General features: G+C 43.5%; 1 protein-coding gene across 3 annotated transcripts in view; it reads left to right on the top strand.

Annotated features, from left to right (window-relative positions):
- DPF3 (double PHD fingers 3) overlaps positions 1–10,845 on the top strand; it is a 141,865-nt gene extending 131,020 nt beyond the window's left edge. For all 3 annotated transcript variants that reach the window (XM_071558240.1, XM_071558245.1, XM_071558239.1), the window contains one exon: positions 8,277–10,845. The gene's annotated coding sequence lies outside the window, so the exon portion shown is untranslated. The remainder of the gene's footprint in view (positions 1–8,276) is intronic.
- Positions 10,846–17,591: the final 6,746 nt, after the last annotated feature.

Genomic DNA, 17,591 nt, shown 5'->3' with positions numbered 1-17,591 from the left:
TTTACCAGCTTTACCAAGATGTGGAGAGTTTGTGGCACAACCACAGGGGTGAGGAAGAGGAGTTTAGAAACTCTGGTAACTGATTCCCTGCCACCTGCTATCCTACTGGGGATGGTCTTCCTGCATGACTGCTGGGATGAATGACTTGAATGACACCATCCACTGTCAGGCAAATCTTATAGCAGTGATCTGGTCTAGCCAGTAAACAATGCGAGGTCTCTGGCTCATTGTGCTGCTCTCTCTCTTTTGCTATGTCAAGACATGAAAGGTGGTGGCAGCCCCTGAGGTGAAAAAATGTTGGCATTTTTCAAAACTCTTCTGTGTCAGCAAGACAAACAATATTTTAGCACAAATCAGGGCAAACTACCATGGGAGATGGTAGATCCTGCATGCCTTGAAGTCTTCAAATCAAGAATGGACAGATTCCTAGATGTATTTTAATGAAATACAATCTTAGTTATTCACAGGAATGTCTGACTAAAAAAGGCTTGTGTTATAGAGGAAGTCAGGCTGGATGATGTTATTGTTCTTCCTGGCCTTATTATGAAAATAGATGTTTACTGTGGGAGAGGACATATTTAAATACAAGCACTATCTGCATAATGGCCTTAAAGTATGTTAGTTCAACATATGCATGTGATCCTTCTCTATTTTTACTCATCTTGGATAACCTTACAGAGGTCAGTGATAGAAAATCGTCTTTACTGATGCAGTTAATTGCATATTACCTCTCTCATGCCCACAATGGCAGCTACTTTGGTGTTAGCTACCTCAGGCTGTTCCAGAGATTCAACAATTCAGACTACATTGTGTGAAAACACGGCTTGCTTCTGGCTCTCCCTCCATTGCATTTTGTGTGCTGTGTTGCCCAGTTTTCTGTCCATGGTAGGAAGACTGTCTGGGGAGTGGAGCACCTGCAGTGGCAACTCAGAAACCAGAGGAGTGGAGAAATAGTCTCAAAGGGGAGGCATTCAAGGGGTACCACTGAGGAGGTGAACTCATGTTGCCATCACAGAGCCTCCCATGTAGTTCAGAAAAGGCAGTACCTTTAAGAAACATGAGACAAGTCCTAATCTGCCTCCAAACTGTACTTCCATAGATGTGTCATTGCACTGAGTTTACATTTCTGTAAACGTACCTAGGGCCAGTTCTTAAGCTACCAGGAAAGCCACCGTTAAGTTTGTTCTTTTAAAGCAAATGTTACTCTAAATAACTTTGAAATCATTATTTCTTATTTCTCTTTAAAAGAAGCATAGTAAATTCTGCCCCAAAGGAATATGCTCCCACACCATGCAGTATTAAGGAGCTGTTCCATGTTCCTTACACCTACAGCATGTTTTGACAGGGGTCATTTGGGAGGTGAGAAGTGGATGGAGGTAGAAAGGAATATTAACTAAGCTTGTCACCACCAGAGGGATAAGTTTGCATTGTGGCCAAGAAAATTCCAGGTAGGGCTGGGCATTATTTTTCTGTGAGGAGTAAATTTATTTATAAAAAAATGTGCTTTCGAGAGAACCGTAATTATTCCAATATCCAAATCCAATCTGGCAACTTATTTCTACAAAAAAGTACAGGGGAAATATCAGAAGAACTAAAAATTATTGTTTCAATCTTTTTGGAATGAATCACTTCCATGTTTGAATTTTAAGCTTTATATTAGGAAAAATCTGGCACTAATCAAGGAGAGAAGAAAATGCAAATCTTATGGAGGAAGTGATTAAAAGATAGATTGCCATGTCAGTTTTGTTGGCTGCTCACAAGGAGGTCACCTGACATTTTAACAGTTGACCCGTTCTCTGTTTCTGTGAAAACAAGTTCTGTGGAGAGGAGCAGGCGGACAGGACAGGAAAGTCCTATTCTCTAACCAGTCTGGGTTCATTATGATCTTAGCATCTCATACTTTTGCATGAGAGGACAGGAGAAGTATGCAGCTGAGCAGGGTAACCACTGCTGCAGGTGGGTGCTGCCCCAGCCCCCACAACAAGAGGTGTCTGTAGAAACAGCTGGTGGCCAAACAGGCAGAGATGCTCACATACTCACTGCCAAGCTTGGACCTCAGCTAACCGCAGCTGACCCACAATGGGAGACAGCCTGTGCAGCAGTGCTGTGGGTTGTGCGTGGCTGCCCTCTGACATGGATGTACAACACCTATGTGGAGTTATAAACATGAGGTTTATTTCGACTTACAACAGGGGTTGCAACACTGCTGTGGACAGGTGCTCAAATCCATAGCTTGCTTCTGGACAAAAGGCAGGGTGGCAATATTTAGGTGGAAACTACCAATGGTGTGCAAGTCCTGAGTGCCGCTGTTTACCACAGCGATGCAGACCCAGGCTGTGGCAGAGAAAAAAGAACCAACTCTCCTGTACTGCTCCTTACACCTTTTCTTTCTGCCCACCATAAGGCCTGTGACACTGCCTGGGAGATAGGAACAGGTAACACGTCAGGAGCTGGATGCTGAAGGTCCAAGACCTTGCAAAAGGAGCAAGAAAGTTTAGTTACTGTGGCTGCACTTCTCCCCTGGTAAAAGAAGGCAGGAGCTGGAACTGGCAGGCAGCCAAATCCATCTTCAATGGTGATACAATTACCAGCAATGACCTCCAGCTGCAGGAGCAGTTAAATGGCTTTTCAGGGCAGCCACCAAACCTGGCCCAGTTTACCTAAGATAAACTCAAGTTTGCTGAAGGGGAAAGGAGATGAGGAGGGCTGTGCCTGGTTTGAACAGGACTGATTTACAACTGCAGCTGCCCAGCCTGCTCCCTGTGATGTCCTCATGGCAGTGCAGGCTCAGGCAGCATCCCCACTCAGCCAGTGCTTGTGCCATCATCTGGGGCCAAAGCATCAAGACCCTGCTCCTGGGGAGTGGTTTTGCAGAGAGAGTGCTGGCACTGTCCCAGCTCTGTCTCTGGTGGTGCTGACTGGGGCACAAAGTCTCACTGCACTGCAGACAAGGGCAAGAGTGATTGATGCTCCTGGGCAGCATTTCTGGCTCTTTGGGGTTAGTGGCTGTCTTGAAGGAAGCAGGCTGAAGGATATACAAGCACAATTTTGCTGTCCTGATGGTCAAGCCATAGCAGGGTACAGAAGAGGTGTGTCATTGTCCTGTCTCTCCAGCTGCACCGCTGCAGGGTTTGCCTGGCCCCACCACCACTGTGCACTGAGGCACTTAAATGAGCGGGGATGAAGGTAAAGAACAGCAAGTACTTCTGGGGGACAGAAGGCTTGCTAGAGTTTACCCACTTACTGTATGCCAGTGAAAATGCCAGGCATTTTGCAGCTGGGGAAACAAGCCAATAGCTTATTAATATTTGTTGTGTATTTCTGCCACATTGGATGAAAATGTAACGTATTCTTACATTAGTGCATACATGTTGTTACTGCTGTTTTGAAATGAGGAAACTAATATTTTCAAATCAGCTTACTGCCCTTTGTGTGCCTGAAGTTAACAGTAAAACTCTTCATACCTGAAAATTGCTGATTCTTCAGGTATTGATATTTTCTTTCAGACTCTTGTCAGTCTAGTCATCCATCTGATTCAGTTCATTGTAACAAACGATAGGTTTCACCTCCACAGTGACTCAGGAAATATTTAATCTCTTCCCACTTTTCAGGAGCTAGGGAGAGAGAAGGGCAGGTTTTATTCTTTGTATTCTGCAAGACCGATAAAGGATGACACATTCATTTCATGTTCGTCTCCTTTTCATGTCTTGAATGACTGAATTGGTTGGCTGAGAGAGTGTTCCTTTCTATAGCAGTCTGAAGGGTCTTTGCTAGTATGTGTTATCTGTGTATGAGGAAGCACAGTCCAGCATTTTGTCCACATGAACAGGACTCTTCCTGCTGTTGCCATATAAGACTTTGAAACTGCTAATTCTCATCAAGGAGCTTGTGCCTACGAGATAGGATTTCCTTTGACTTCTAAAGATTTTCTGCCTGGAAGGCCAAACCCCTGCTACACATGAACTCCGATGGGGCACAGATTTGTTGCCAGCCTTGACATCTGCTGTTGCTGGACACAGGACTGCCTTTTGACGTTCACTAGCACTGCCAGTGCAAAATTTACCATTAACACTAAAAGGGAAGTATCTAATGAAAATCAAAGGACAAGACATGAATGTTATGCCTAATGTACTCTTCCTTCACAGCTCTCCTAGGAGTATGGCACTAGAGATGTGCCCCTGCATCTTTTTGGGAAGGCTATAGCAAATGCATGAGGAATTTAGAAATCTCTCCCTTGGATGTGTTCAACAAGGTTTTGATCATTGCAGAGAATCAAGCTCATGTGTTTATTTAAGCCCATCTCAGCATTAAGGTCATGCAATACTTCATACAGATTTTTAGTCATAAAATGTTCTTTAAAAATAAAAAATAAAGCAGGGAGAAATGTTTCCTCTTTTCCTTGATGGCTTTCTATTTTTTAATGCTGCAGCAGAGATCAGCAGTCCTCCTGTTTACTAAGACTTTCTTTCAGCACTGCAGCCTGGGTCAAAAGTGATGGGGATGGGCCTGGGAATAACTTATTTCATTAAATTGCAGAAGCTCAAGAACATCTAAGTAAATTGTCATCTGTGCTAGACAGTCCAATATCTTAAGAACCAGAAGCTTGTGTACATGTTAATTTATTGGTTCATCTTTTCTTCATCTGCCATTTTAGACTGAACGTGCCATCGGTACACAGGTTTTTTTTTCACTAGAAGTGGTGGCAAAGAAAAACGTCAACAATCAAAATTGGGGTAGGAAGCCTTGACTTACCATCTTTGCTATTGATCCTTTATTTGACTTTGTGACAACATTTTCCCCATTATTCAAAAGGAAAACAGAAGCAGGATAAATCTGCGACATCATAGCAATTCTTTCAGATAAAAGCTGCGTTGTCATCAATTCTTAAGTGCACCTTTAAAATGCTGAAGTAACAATTTCAAAATAGTGCCATTCCTATTAATACATTGGCAGAGCCTTACTGCATGATGCTATAGTAAAGAGTTTTAATTCGGAGAGTTTAAGTTATATATACAAATATATGTACATATATATTTGTGTGTCATATTAATGCTATTTACTGTAAACTTTGTTCAACTATCAGGAATAGATCTAGAGCCCTCTAATAATTGTAACTCACCTTGAAGGAAAAGAAGGAAGAGGGAGCATATCCTACTTGCTTTGAAAAGGTTTGTCAGCATTCTAACAAAATAAGGCAAAACATTATCCCTTACAACTTAATCTTAATCCTATTTGGAGCATGATTTATCAACATGTGAAAGGGTACTAATACTCTAAAAGGTAGAACTGATTTTCAGCTGCTCCATCAACATTCCTCCACTGATTTTAAGTCAAGAGGTGTTCTGCTGTCCTGAAGAGGCCCAGTCTAAATAGTCTTAGACTTCAGTCTTTTTTAGAAGATATGTGTTACTTAATAGTTGAGCACACCCAACACATGTAAGAAAATAGTTCTTTCTTTCCCAGTTGAGTTTGGTGTATTTACACTCTGTTCTGGCAATGCCTGGTTCTGGTGATGCCATGTCACAGGAAAGTGAGAAATCTCAGCAAAAGATAAGATGGAGCAGTGAGCACCAGGGAAAATTTCTCTCTGACTTAATGGAGTTTAAGCTTGATTCATCAGTTTTCAGTGTGCTGCCTTCTGATTTTGTGTAAACAACCCCTTACTGCTAGATCAGGAAACAGTGGACAGCAGCACATTATTTTCCTCTTGTGTATCAGACCTCATCTCTCTCAGCTCGAACCTCCCCTCACCCATTTCTGATCTGTTCTAGTCTTTTTGATCTCTTTGTCTCTTCATGTGGAAGTCCTTTCTAGCCCCTCTCATTTTTAGCATCTCTCCCTGGAGTCAGTCTTCTTCAGCATCATTTGCTTTGAGACATGCACCCAGGATTTGCCATAGGTTTAGTGAGTGGTGTTTAAATCTACACTTTAGTTTTCTCCCAATGATATGTCCTGACTGTATGTCTTTGCTTTTTAACCATCCTGTGAGTGGGCCCATCGTTACCTCTGTGATATTATTCCTTTGTGATTACAACTCATCTCAAAGGAGCCTGTGTTACAGCCAAGTGAAGCCATCCATGCAGCCTTGCTGCCGGCACACGCTTGCCCTCCTTTCCTCAGTGCTCCAGCTGGGGATGTGGTCAGGCTGCCAGCGCATGAGATCATATCCAGCAGGGCTACTCCCTGGAAGCCAAAGTGTTGCTTAGTAACCCACTCATGGAAGTACCAGAAGCATTTTCCAATCTGTCACATTGGCAAAAAGCACTGGCTTCTTGATTTAGAGGCATTCTGCTGTGCATGGCAGGGCCGTGCTCCATAAGCTTGCAGCCAGCACTATCTGCAAGTGAGGAAATGAACCTCCCATTTAATGGAGATGCTGGGGGAAAGTGGGGTGTGAGGCACAGAAAATATTTGTCTAGGATGGTATGTGAAGGTTTTAGCTGATTCTCCTGGCATCCAGTCCTCATCTTAATTCCCTTCTCGTGGGAGATATTCCCTGTTTATGATAGTGCACTCCAGGGTCCTATAGCAATTGGCCAAACAGGACCCTGCAGCACCTTCATCTATTATGAGACATTACTGTAATAAAACACAGTGTGCCATATAGAAACTGGATGAGGTACTGCAATATTTATGTTGTAAACCTCAGTGTCATGGACAATTGCTAAGGAATAATGTATGTCTTTTTTTAATGCAGTGGAGTCATAGCAGCTTCACAAGAGTACACTGAACACAGACCATCTGTGATTGCTTGGTTTCCTCAGTTATTTTCAAATTGTTCTGTTACAGAGGCTTAAATGGAAAACATCCTCTTGCTTAAAAATAGGCTGTAAAGACTTTTAGGTTATTCCCCCCTTTAAGAATAATTCAGTTTGGGAGCAAAGCATCCAAGAACTGTGTTCTTGCTTCAGAGGCTTAGTCCTTTATCTGCCACTTGTTTATCACTAAAAATCCCTTCAAAAAGTAATTTGAGGGCTTTTATTTGAGGTACCTTATTGATTTTGTTATCACATCTCAATTGGGAAATGAAAAGGTATTTTAAACATTGCCTAGCTTTGAGCTCTGGGGTACAGCTGGGGTCTTCCCATCCTATTTCTTGTCATCAGAGACAGTAGAACCATAATTTGTGTCCAGACATGGTATCACACATTTCTGTGGCTTCCCTCCTGTTGATAGATTGTGTCCTGGAAGCCCTTTGCAAATAATTGAAAGACTTCTCGAAGGGTCAGGGAAGGTTCAGGGTGGTCTGAAGACAAGGTTGTTAGACAAGGTTGTGTACCTGAGAGGCTCTTTTGGTCTTCAGAGAGTCTCCTACCTGGGATGATGCTCAATGTTGCAGTGATGAAATCAGCAAAGTTTGTTTCTGTGTAAAGCTGTTTCATTGCAAAGTCAGTGACATGCACAATAGTTGTGTGCTAACCCTTGCCTCAGCATAAAGATGAAAAAACATCCCGCAACATGAGAAGCTCCCAACTTGATTTCTGAGAACTTTCTGAGAAACCGAGTACATTCCTGTGGTCCTTCCTACTCTAACAGATAAATTTGTGTATGGGACAAAGTCTTCCAAATTTATTGTATGTAGTTGTATTTTTATTGTACATAGTTTAAGAAATACAGAAAGTGATCAAAAAATGTTCCTGATGACTGGCCAACATAAGAGCAACTGATGATCTGCTGTGGATCCCAGTGCAGAAGTGTCTACATCACAGAAATATTCAGAATGAACTGGTTTCTCTAGGGGGAAGGGAGCATTTTTGGCAGGGGACCAAAGACTGTGAAGTCCTGATCTACATTTTAATTCTTAGAACTGGCTCTACCAGCTCAGAACTGCTGGAAATCTTGCCATTGTGATGTTTTAATCTGTGGAAGGAGGATTCAGAAAAGCACTAAGTGTACAATGAATTATTTGTTTTAAAAGTATCAGGGTATCTATTTCCAGTCTTCTAGTACATTAACCTTGAAGTTTGTTCATAGTTAAATAGTCTGGTCTTACCTGTTAGGCACTGAAGCAAAAGAATCATTGTTATAAAGACAGTGGGCTAGGGAAGAGCAGGTGGACTGGGTAACTTCTAGGCAATACTGAGAAAGCACAACTACTCCCTGCATTCATGGGGGACAGAGTATATACTGCACATTCTGCATCATAAAATTATTTGTGGTGAGAGTCATTTTAGAGCTACAAAGCAGGGGATGTTCTAATAGCATTAATTCTTGTTGCTTAGTTTTTGTGGTTGCTATCTGCTCATATACTAATAGCCTTCTTTTTAACATTTGAGGATGCTCTGGGTTACCTCTTTCTCAACTAACTGGGATATGCCTGCCTTACGGAAACAACAAGATATGGGTTGGAAGCTGCCCCACTTCCTGGCTGTACATACCCCTACTTATACACGATATATGTGTATGTTGAGTGACTGCATAGTAGTGGCTTTTGTAGTGCAATAACTGTGGTGTCAAGATAATGTGGTTGAAGAAAACCATAAGTACTTACAAATTAACATGAACAGAAAATCAAAGTCACTGAAAAGGCAATAAAGCTGAAGAATTCGTACTGTTAGCCACCACCATGTTTTCTACAATATGCAAACTTCTGTATCCCCTAAATAGCCTTTTATCCTCTTTGCAGAAGTGAACTTGACTTTTGTGTCTATACTCTGAGCTGAAGTCACTGGTGTTCAGTCTTTTCATAATGTGCTGATGAATTGAAAAGCTAAACTTGTCATGGTTTCGCCAGCTTCTGTAGCTTCCCACCAAATAATCCAATGCCAGCCAGAGTCTTGAGTTGACGACAATATGTTCAGCAGTTGAGACCACTAATGAGATAAATTCTCCTTTTTTATATATTTCCCTCCCCCCCAGTATTGGCAAGGTAAAAATTACGAGTCTGAATGAGGAAGGAAAGATAACAATTTTACTAAAAACATAAAGAAACAAACAAACCCACCCCAATAGCTAGCCCCCTCCCCCAGGTTAACACAAAACATGGGAGAATATTTCATCTGAAGGAAAGTCCTATGCTACTGAGGTGATGGCACTGGTTCCAATATAGCAAACTATGTGGAGTGTCAGTGGTGGGGCTGGGCTGACGTGGCACAGTGCTGGGGCTCGGGTGGGCTTGGTCTGATGTGGAAAATGGCTGCAGCTAAGGTGGAAAATGCCACAGCTGAGGCAGGGTGGTCCCCATTATTTTGCTCCAGTGAGCAAAATAACACAGGTACAAAGAGGAAAATTTCAGTGTGCACCTGCCTTTATCTTCTGTCTCCTGAGTACCTGAAATGCTTCACTTCAGGGACCCACCTTTCTAGCAGGGCCAGAAACACTGGGGACAGTATTCCCTGATCCAGCTCGGACAAGGGGTAGTCTCTCCCACACTCTGAATTACATGGTGGTATGAAAAAAGTTCACTAAAAATCCTTCCCATTTAACTAAACTGCAATAGTCAGTGAATAGCCTGGAGGAGCTTTGGATGCTGACTGAAGTGTGCCATTGAAATGCTGGTCTTCAAGGCAATAGTGCTAAGGAGGTTTTGCAGTGATGCTTGTGAGAAAAACTCAGCAATCTCAGATGAACCTGAATGACTGTTAGTCATACAGTAAGTACAGAGGTGAGCCAAAACAACCAAGTGAGGGGGAAAAAATAAGGGCTCCTGCCTGAAGAAAACACCAGATACCACTCTCACTTTAGAGGAAAAGCCCTTCTGTGATGAATCCTGGGTGGCATGTAGGTAGGCTCACAAGGCTGGAGAGACACATTTCTGTAGTGTGTTTGTCACAGTGTCTTTGGTTTTGCAAACACAGCAGAATAGGAGAAAAATGCCCTTCTTTCTTTCAAATCCCTTTTCAGCCACATATACTACCTTCAGATTGCCTGTTGCTACACCCTGTGAGGCCTCATTGGAGTTTACACTATATTGCTTGATAACCATTTACTTTTGGTGGCCACAGACTAATGTTACAGGTTTGGGAACCAGTACATAATTGTAAGGACAGCCTGTGTTACTTTTTTCCCCCTTTCCCTCTTTTGTAAAGTGTGAAACTTTCTTTTGAACTCTGAAGTGACTGTATTGTTACAATGTGCGTATGTAGAGATTTGTCATGGCTTGTGTGAGGAACCTTTGCTCTTCTTATCTCACATTCGGTTTTGTTAAGTGCTTGATAGCTTTGCCAGCCTTTTGTGGGGGAGGAGAGGTGATCGGGTGACTTCAAAACTTGGCTTTTTTTTGGTGGGAAATTTGCCAAGCTTTACATAGAGCAGTATGAGAATAATCCAGAGTGCTCACAACTGTTCTTCAGTCATCCTGAACTGACTGCTTCCTGGAGCAAGATATTGGCCTTGAAACTCTCAGAAAAAATGTATTGCTTAATGTGCTAAGCCAGCACTGACCAAGAAGGCCCATCAGTTTGTCACGCATGGAAACTTGCTCGATGTTTCACCCTGTCTGAAGGTGTCTATTGAGCACAGAGTGAATCATCATGACAACTCACATTGCTCTGTGGATGCTAATGGAGTCACCACAGCTTGCACCAGCCAAGGATCAGCCCTTCTGTGTTTTCGTGATTAGGAAACCTGTGAGTGAAGTCCTACAGAGGCTTGAGAGGAAAGGGCAATGTGTGTTGGAAACCTCAATTCACAGTAATTCTTTGGTATTCGTACACATTTGCAAGAATGTATTCCAAACATCTTGTACTGTTATTAGTAATTTGTACTGTAGTTCGTTAGCTGTGTTGACTACCTGCGTAGCTAATATTCTGTTGCAACTTAGAATAAGTGTAAACCATTGCAGAAAACAGGAGTTTAGAACTTGTATGTACTTTTTTTTATATTAAAGCACTTCAATTAAAAGTACAAGGAAAAATGCTTCTCTAGCCTTTGTTGAACTTTTGCATCTGTTTGGATAACAGATTTGTGAAAAGAGATGGGAACACCCTCTGCCCAAGATCTTCCCTGTTTGCTAATAAAAAGAGATGGCCAAAATTTTGGGAAGAACTCTGGGCAATAAAGTTTATTCAGCAAACAGAAGATGTCAGCAACCTAGTTCAAGAGACACTATAATCTTGCAGAGTCCCTGTGACTGAAGCCAAAGTGCCTGAGCAATTGCCAAGCCATCACTAAGTAGTGGTTCACACAGATGTGAGTATCTACAAAGAGGTTGCACCTGGGGAGCAGTTAATGAATGACTCCATTGTGTAATATGTTAGATTTCCTTTATTTTTATTCACAAAGTACCTCAGAGGTCACTGGGAGTCTGTTGATTTAAAAGTGGAGGAAAAGCGTCCATAGTCCAGGGTTATTTCAAGACTACTGGTAAGTTGCAGGTTTGGGCACTGGAGGAGGTGTGCGGGAATTCAGCAGCACACGGGCAACAAATGGTCTTCACCACACACCTCAGAAATTGTCTCTCACTCCTCTCTGCCTCCCTGCCCCCCTTAGTGTGCATATCCAAATACTTTTCTGGATCACATCACTGTGGAATCAGTGTGCATAAACAGACATCTCTAAAGCAGCTTGTGATTTGGTGATCTCAGCCCAGCTCTTAGTAGCCAGATGCCCATAATATGAAAACAACCATCAAAACCGTCTCTTTTGCTGGCACTGTTTAATCAAAGGGACAATGGGAGAGAATGGCAGTCTTATTTCCACAAAGAGCCCTTCAATGTCAAATTTGCCATACAGTAGAGTGGCATTCACCTCTGTGGCACAGACCACAGCCACTCTGGAGAGGAACAAAAGCTTTCAGACAGCACACAATTAATCCAGCATCTATTAAACCAAGCATGGGTAATTTTGAAGGAACGTAACAGATTTCTGCTTTAAATTATTCTAAGCACTATTTTTTTAACTCTAGATGATATGCACAGCTCAAAGTACAAAACAGAAGGCTGTGTTTCTGGCAGCTGTTGTCTTCCCGGTAGCTGTTTTATATCTCTGGCATCTCATAATCCTGACACAAAAATCAAGTAAAACACATCACAGGAACAACATTAAAAAGCCTCTGGTTTTCCTGCTGCCCACAGCCACGATCAGGTGCCCAGCACTGGAGCAAACAATTCCATGACCAAGGGAATTAATGAAATCTGGTTTCCTATGGATTTATGACAATACATTGCCTCAGTACCAGAGACCTGAGGAGTTAGTCTTTCTGCTAATACCTTGAATCCAGATGAGGGTTTTATCAGCTGTAGTCTCTGGGAATAGCTTAATGAACTTTAAAGTGGTGATACATTTAGAAAACAAAAAGAAATATATATTACATGCTACATATAGTGAGAGATGAAATTTAGTGGTAGGAATTTACAAGATAATTCAAATCACATATCAAAACAAATATAGCTTGTCTGCTAAGTTCTAAAAATGAGACTGATGGTTTTATTTCTGTAATGTCTGTCCACACTTTTTCCAGTGCAATGCTATTGAATAACAGTGTGATTGCCAGTGTGGTGGTTCCAATACAAGACACAGAGTATTTGTAGCAGTAGAGCATAAAGGTGTAAATAAACAGTATGTTTTTACAGAGGAGAAAAATTACCCAAAGATCTAAGACGGACATGTATTTTTTAATCTATTTACAAGTGACTTGGAAAAGAAGATGAAAAGTGAGGTGAGAAGTTTACTGAGAATGAAAAACTATTCTGGGCAGTCAAAACAAGAGTTGAATGTGAAGAGCTGCAGAAGTTTTTCACGATAATGAGAGACTGGGTTGTAAAATGACAGATGAAATCTACTGTTGATAAATGCACAGTAATGCTTCTGGGGAAAAAAACACCCTAATTATACATGCGTAATGAGGGGCTCTAAATCAGCCATCACTTCACGGGAAAATGATCTCAGCATCGTTGCTAATTCTGAGAAAATGACAGGTCAAGGCTGATCAGGTGTCAAAAACACAAGTAAAATGTTAGGAATAACTAGGAGGGGAGAAAAAAAAGAGAAAACAGGAAACATCATTAAGGTCCTGCATAAATCTGTGGTGTGGTCCTGTGCTGGGTAGTTGTTTTCAGCTTCTCCATGCTCCCACCCTCCCATCCTCACAGCTCAGCACACACCTAAAAAGCCAGAAGAGGCATAGGGGCCAGAAGAGACCCAGAGGACAGCCAGAAAGCATTGGCAATATGGGACAGCTTCCACGCAAGGAGAGAACAAATGTGCTTGGACTTATTGGCTGTCAAGAGAGATGGCAAATGAGAGGCAGGTTTGCAGGTTTGCTAGGAACCAGCTGCCACTTATAAAAAGCTGCACTTCCAGCCTCAGACATCCCTAAGCATCTGGGTCCTTGCAGCTGAGCAGGCACAGCCAAGCTGTGAGGTGCACGGTCTATGTGCACCTTGGTACTCATATTTTGGCCCCCAAACTTCCTTTAGAGGTCATTGTTAGGGAAGGTTGTTTCCATAGCCAACCCATTACTTTGGTTCTCGCCATCTTGTTTTAATATAGTTTATCCCTGATCCCCGATATTTTTTCCTACCCCAGCAGTATGTGTCCATAGTGGGAGAAAATCTACTTGACACTTTAACTGTAGTCCTTCTTGGACAAGTTCAGCTGTGACAGCTTATTTCATTCAGTACAGTTAACAAAAGGTTATCAAACAGCTTGTGGTTGAAGCCTTCTCCTTTTTCTGATACAAACCCCATATGAAACAGTAAATCCAAACTCAGCAAACCACAGCTAAACTCAGAGGGTGTGAACCTAGCACCACATCAGTAGAGGGTGAATGTCCCATCCACTTTTGTGGGACCAGGACCTCATCTTTAAGTGCAGAAGCTTCCTAAAATACAATGGTGATTGCAAAGACTGAAGGTGGCTTTTGGTCCCAGCAGAAATTGATTTATAGACTTTTTCTTATGTGCTCCTGAAACGCCCTAGTGCAACTACGTGTTCTGATACCACAATAGCTCACTGTTGCACACCCTCTGCTTCAGTGATTTATTTACATGCCCACCTTATTCCTTGAAAATAAGAATCCATAGGAATTAAAAGAGCCTCCAAGGCTGTCTGTCTATGCTGAATGGAAGAAAGACCTGTCAGTGTCAAAGAGAAGCTACAGAGAGCAAAGATACCTCCCCGGCAGCCTGACCTTGGCAAGGAGACAGGAGACTCAACATTTGCAACAGCCAGCAGTGTTCTTTAATAAATATTTCACAGCAGAGAACAGCAGACTTGGGGAGAAAATGGAGGGCAGAGTTCAGCCTGTGACGCAAGGTGATGTGACCGGACCTTGTCTAGCAGGGCTGGAGGCCACCTAATTGGCATTCCCACGCCATGCTTACGAAAAGCATTCCATAGTCCTCTGGGAACAGAAAAATAATTAAAAGGCCCCTCAGCACGCAGTGTTGCTAATGGGCTTTTGCCTGCCATGTGATGCTTTTGTGCTGTTAGAGCAACACAGACAGCTAAAAATTCCCTCTCCCTGCGAGAGATACCTGGGTGGACCAAGCCTGCTCTTCTGCTGCATGATGGACCTTGTTGTGCATTGTCCTGCAGCATTTGTGGTAAGGAGCTGAAGGTAGAGGCAGTCGCTGAGTTACATGCAGCAAAGTACACATTGCTCTATTTACTGTGCCACAAACTGATCTCTGGCACTGGGAGCAGAGCACATGAAGCTGGTTGGTTCAGAGCAGTCATCCTAGCATACCCAGGCACCTCCATGGTGACCTTGAGCTGCAGAATGACTGGGCAAATGGTGCAAAGCAAAGGCCTGGGATCTTTTCCAGGCAGGACCTTGCTCACATGTTGCTTATCTGTGTGGACTTCTGGTTCCTCCTAGCACAGTGCAAGGCTCAGTTGGTGCCAGTTACAGCTGCCTGGCACAGAATTTCTTCAATATTCCCCCCCTTTCTTTGTGCAGATTATGTATGAGATGATGCTGAGAGACCTATCAACACCTTTTGTGCTTTCTCAGGAGGGATTTGGCCATGTCAAGGCAATTTCTCTCTGCAATCTCAGATTTGCCTTCTGTCCAGGCACCTGTTTTATTTACCAGCCCTGCTGTGTGCCTAACGTCCTGTTCCTGATGCTCTCACAAGCCTCGATTCATTTTGCAAACCACTGGTGCAAGCCATCAGTGCTTTGCTTGGGCCAAAACAACAATTTGTCTCCAAGGTGTGGTTGTTTGAGTATTCATGGGCTAAACTTTAGGTAATTAGCATTGTTAATGTTCTCTGTGTGATATTACAGCTGTGGGCCTCATTAAAATGTTCTCCTGGGAGAAGCCAGGTGAAGAGTCAGGTGTCAGCTTTGCTTCATATGGAAAAGCCTGCCTGCTATTCTGAGAGAATTATTTGTTTAAAAACAGGATTTACACATGATGGTGTATTTAATCCCCAGTGCTTCTGACAGCCAGAGAGGTGGACTGAGCTGCTGAGCAGCACTGACATGGCTCAGTCAGCCAGCCCCTGGCAGCCTCACCTGCAAGAGGACACCTAGCCAGAGAGAGGAACCCAGCAGCAAGGATCTCCATCTCCTCTGCCTAAGAAAGGCTCTGGATCATGAGCCCAAAGCACAGACAGCATGCAGAAGTCCACAGGCTCGTCTGCCCTGTGCCCACTGCCTCACCCCATCAGAAGGCTTTGGCAGATTCTGCCCTCTGCCTGGACAGCCCCAACCCCAGCAGCTTCCCTGAGCAGCAGCAAGTTAGTGAGTGCTTTTAAAAGAAAGGAGAAAGACAAAAGGCCACAGGGGACCGAGAGCTGATCTTAACTGAGAGCAGTTCAGGTGATGAGAAGAGAGGGGCTGGGGGAGATCTCCCATTCTTGCTATCTGAGAGGCTCCAGTGGGGAGATATGTGGCAGTTCCTACCACCACAAACTAACCTCCCTTGACACAGGTCACGACACAACCCTCACAGCAAGGGTCATGCTGGCATCTTCCTGGGGCAGCACCAGCCTCTGCTCCTCAGGGAGCGGATGGCGTGGCCCAAGGCCACCTTTCCATGACACCACCAGGAACAGTGATGGTCATCCAAGCCTGTCTTTGTATTTTATGCAAGGAGTGGGAGACTTGAGCACATTATCATGCTGAGTGGTGAGTGAGTTATGCCTCAGTAAGAGGTCTGGAGGAGTGAATATACCTCAAACACTGGGCACAACACACCTGTGCTCTGCAGGAAGCTCTGCATTTGCTCTGTGACCTTCTGAATCCTTTTCCCCAGGGCTGCCAGCAGCTGCATGGGCAATTATTTATGACAGGAGCTGAACTCCTCCAGCTGAAGGAGGTGGCTGTGGACAGATGTAAGTGCAACACATGGGCACATACCAGCTGTTTGCAGGCACTGACCACAGGCAGGGAGAGATGCCCACTAACAGAGAGAGATGTAGAGAGACACATGCTGGCTCCAGACCTGGCCTGACATAGCTGCACAGAATTTGAAGCACAAATGGTAGTGCTATTGTTACGTTTTTAGGTTTATTTTCTTTTACGATTTTGTTTTAGGTTTTTAAAATTTTTTTAAATATTTTGGTATACCCCTAGTATTACTTACTGGGTTGATCTCAGGGGAGCACAGACAGCTGCACTTGTGCTTGGGAAGAATGGCCACCTATGTGGCTAGGCTGAGTGCTCAGTCCCAGACAAAGCCGTGGGTTTTGAGATGCCACATGTGACTGTCATCTTGCCACCATCTGAAACCAATGGCTGCAGCCTCTAGGTAAGTTTCTCCAGCAACAAATTTTGGTGCTATTCGCCTTGGGGGGTTTGGCAGGCTGTTCGGATTGGTAACAACCGTGTCTGAAAGTCTCCTACTCCCTCTCCATTTTAGCTAGTTAAATGTCCTCATTTCTCATGGATCTTCTTTCTGCCAGTGAGAATTGTAGGTAGGTGGCTGGAGGAGCAAAGAGGTGGAGAGAAGCAATGGAGGTATCAGGTTCCTGGAGTGAAGAGAAGCTGAGGGCCTCAGCAGGAAAGAAGGACAGCAATGGGAGAGTAAGAGGAAGCCTAACAGGATGGAAAGTGGGAGAGCAGAAACTGCAGGATGAGGATGGGTATGGAAGATTACCTGACTGCAGGGAGGGGATTTGTACTGTGGGATGCTGCTTTGCATCAATTATGCAAATCAGCTGTATATGCTGTGCAATGTTTCTTTGGGTTTACTGTTTTGGTAGAGGAAGCCTGACTGCTCCCCATGCTGCTGCTGCAGCCACTATAACAGTGGCCAAGAGCACAGGAGGGTAAATGGAATTGCCTTGGTCAGCCTGTGTGGTAAACACATCAGCTGCTGGAGTATTGCCACTGAGTCTGCTATGCTGTCTCACACCTGCCAGAAATCTGACCCATCAAATTTTGTGCTGAGGGAAGTGTTTTCACTAGTAAGAGTATAATACACTAGGAAATGACCTGTTATACCAGGCCGTACTTACGCTTTTAGGAACATTTCACCAGACCTAGTGTGCTGGTTTAAAGGTAAACCAGCAGGAGAAGCGAACCCAACACAAACAAGATTCTAAGTCAGAGTTACAATTTAATAAAAGTATTACAATAAATGCAGTGATACAAAGAGAAATTAGTTTTAGCCCACAAAACCCAGAAGTATAACCCAGCACCCTGGGCACAAATGGAATGGTGTTTGTTGGCCCCTGTGCTGAGACCCACATGGTTCCCCT

Source organism: Pithys albifrons, chromosome 6 (assembly GCF_047495875.1).
Source record: "Pithys albifrons albifrons isolate INPA30051 chromosome 6, PitAlb_v1, whole genome shotgun sequence".
NCBI classification, from domain to species: Eukaryota; Metazoa; Chordata; class Aves; order Passeriformes; family Thamnophilidae; genus Pithys; species Pithys albifrons.
Note: the sequence above shows the minus strand (reverse complement) of the source record. Positions and strands in the feature narration are given on the sequence as shown.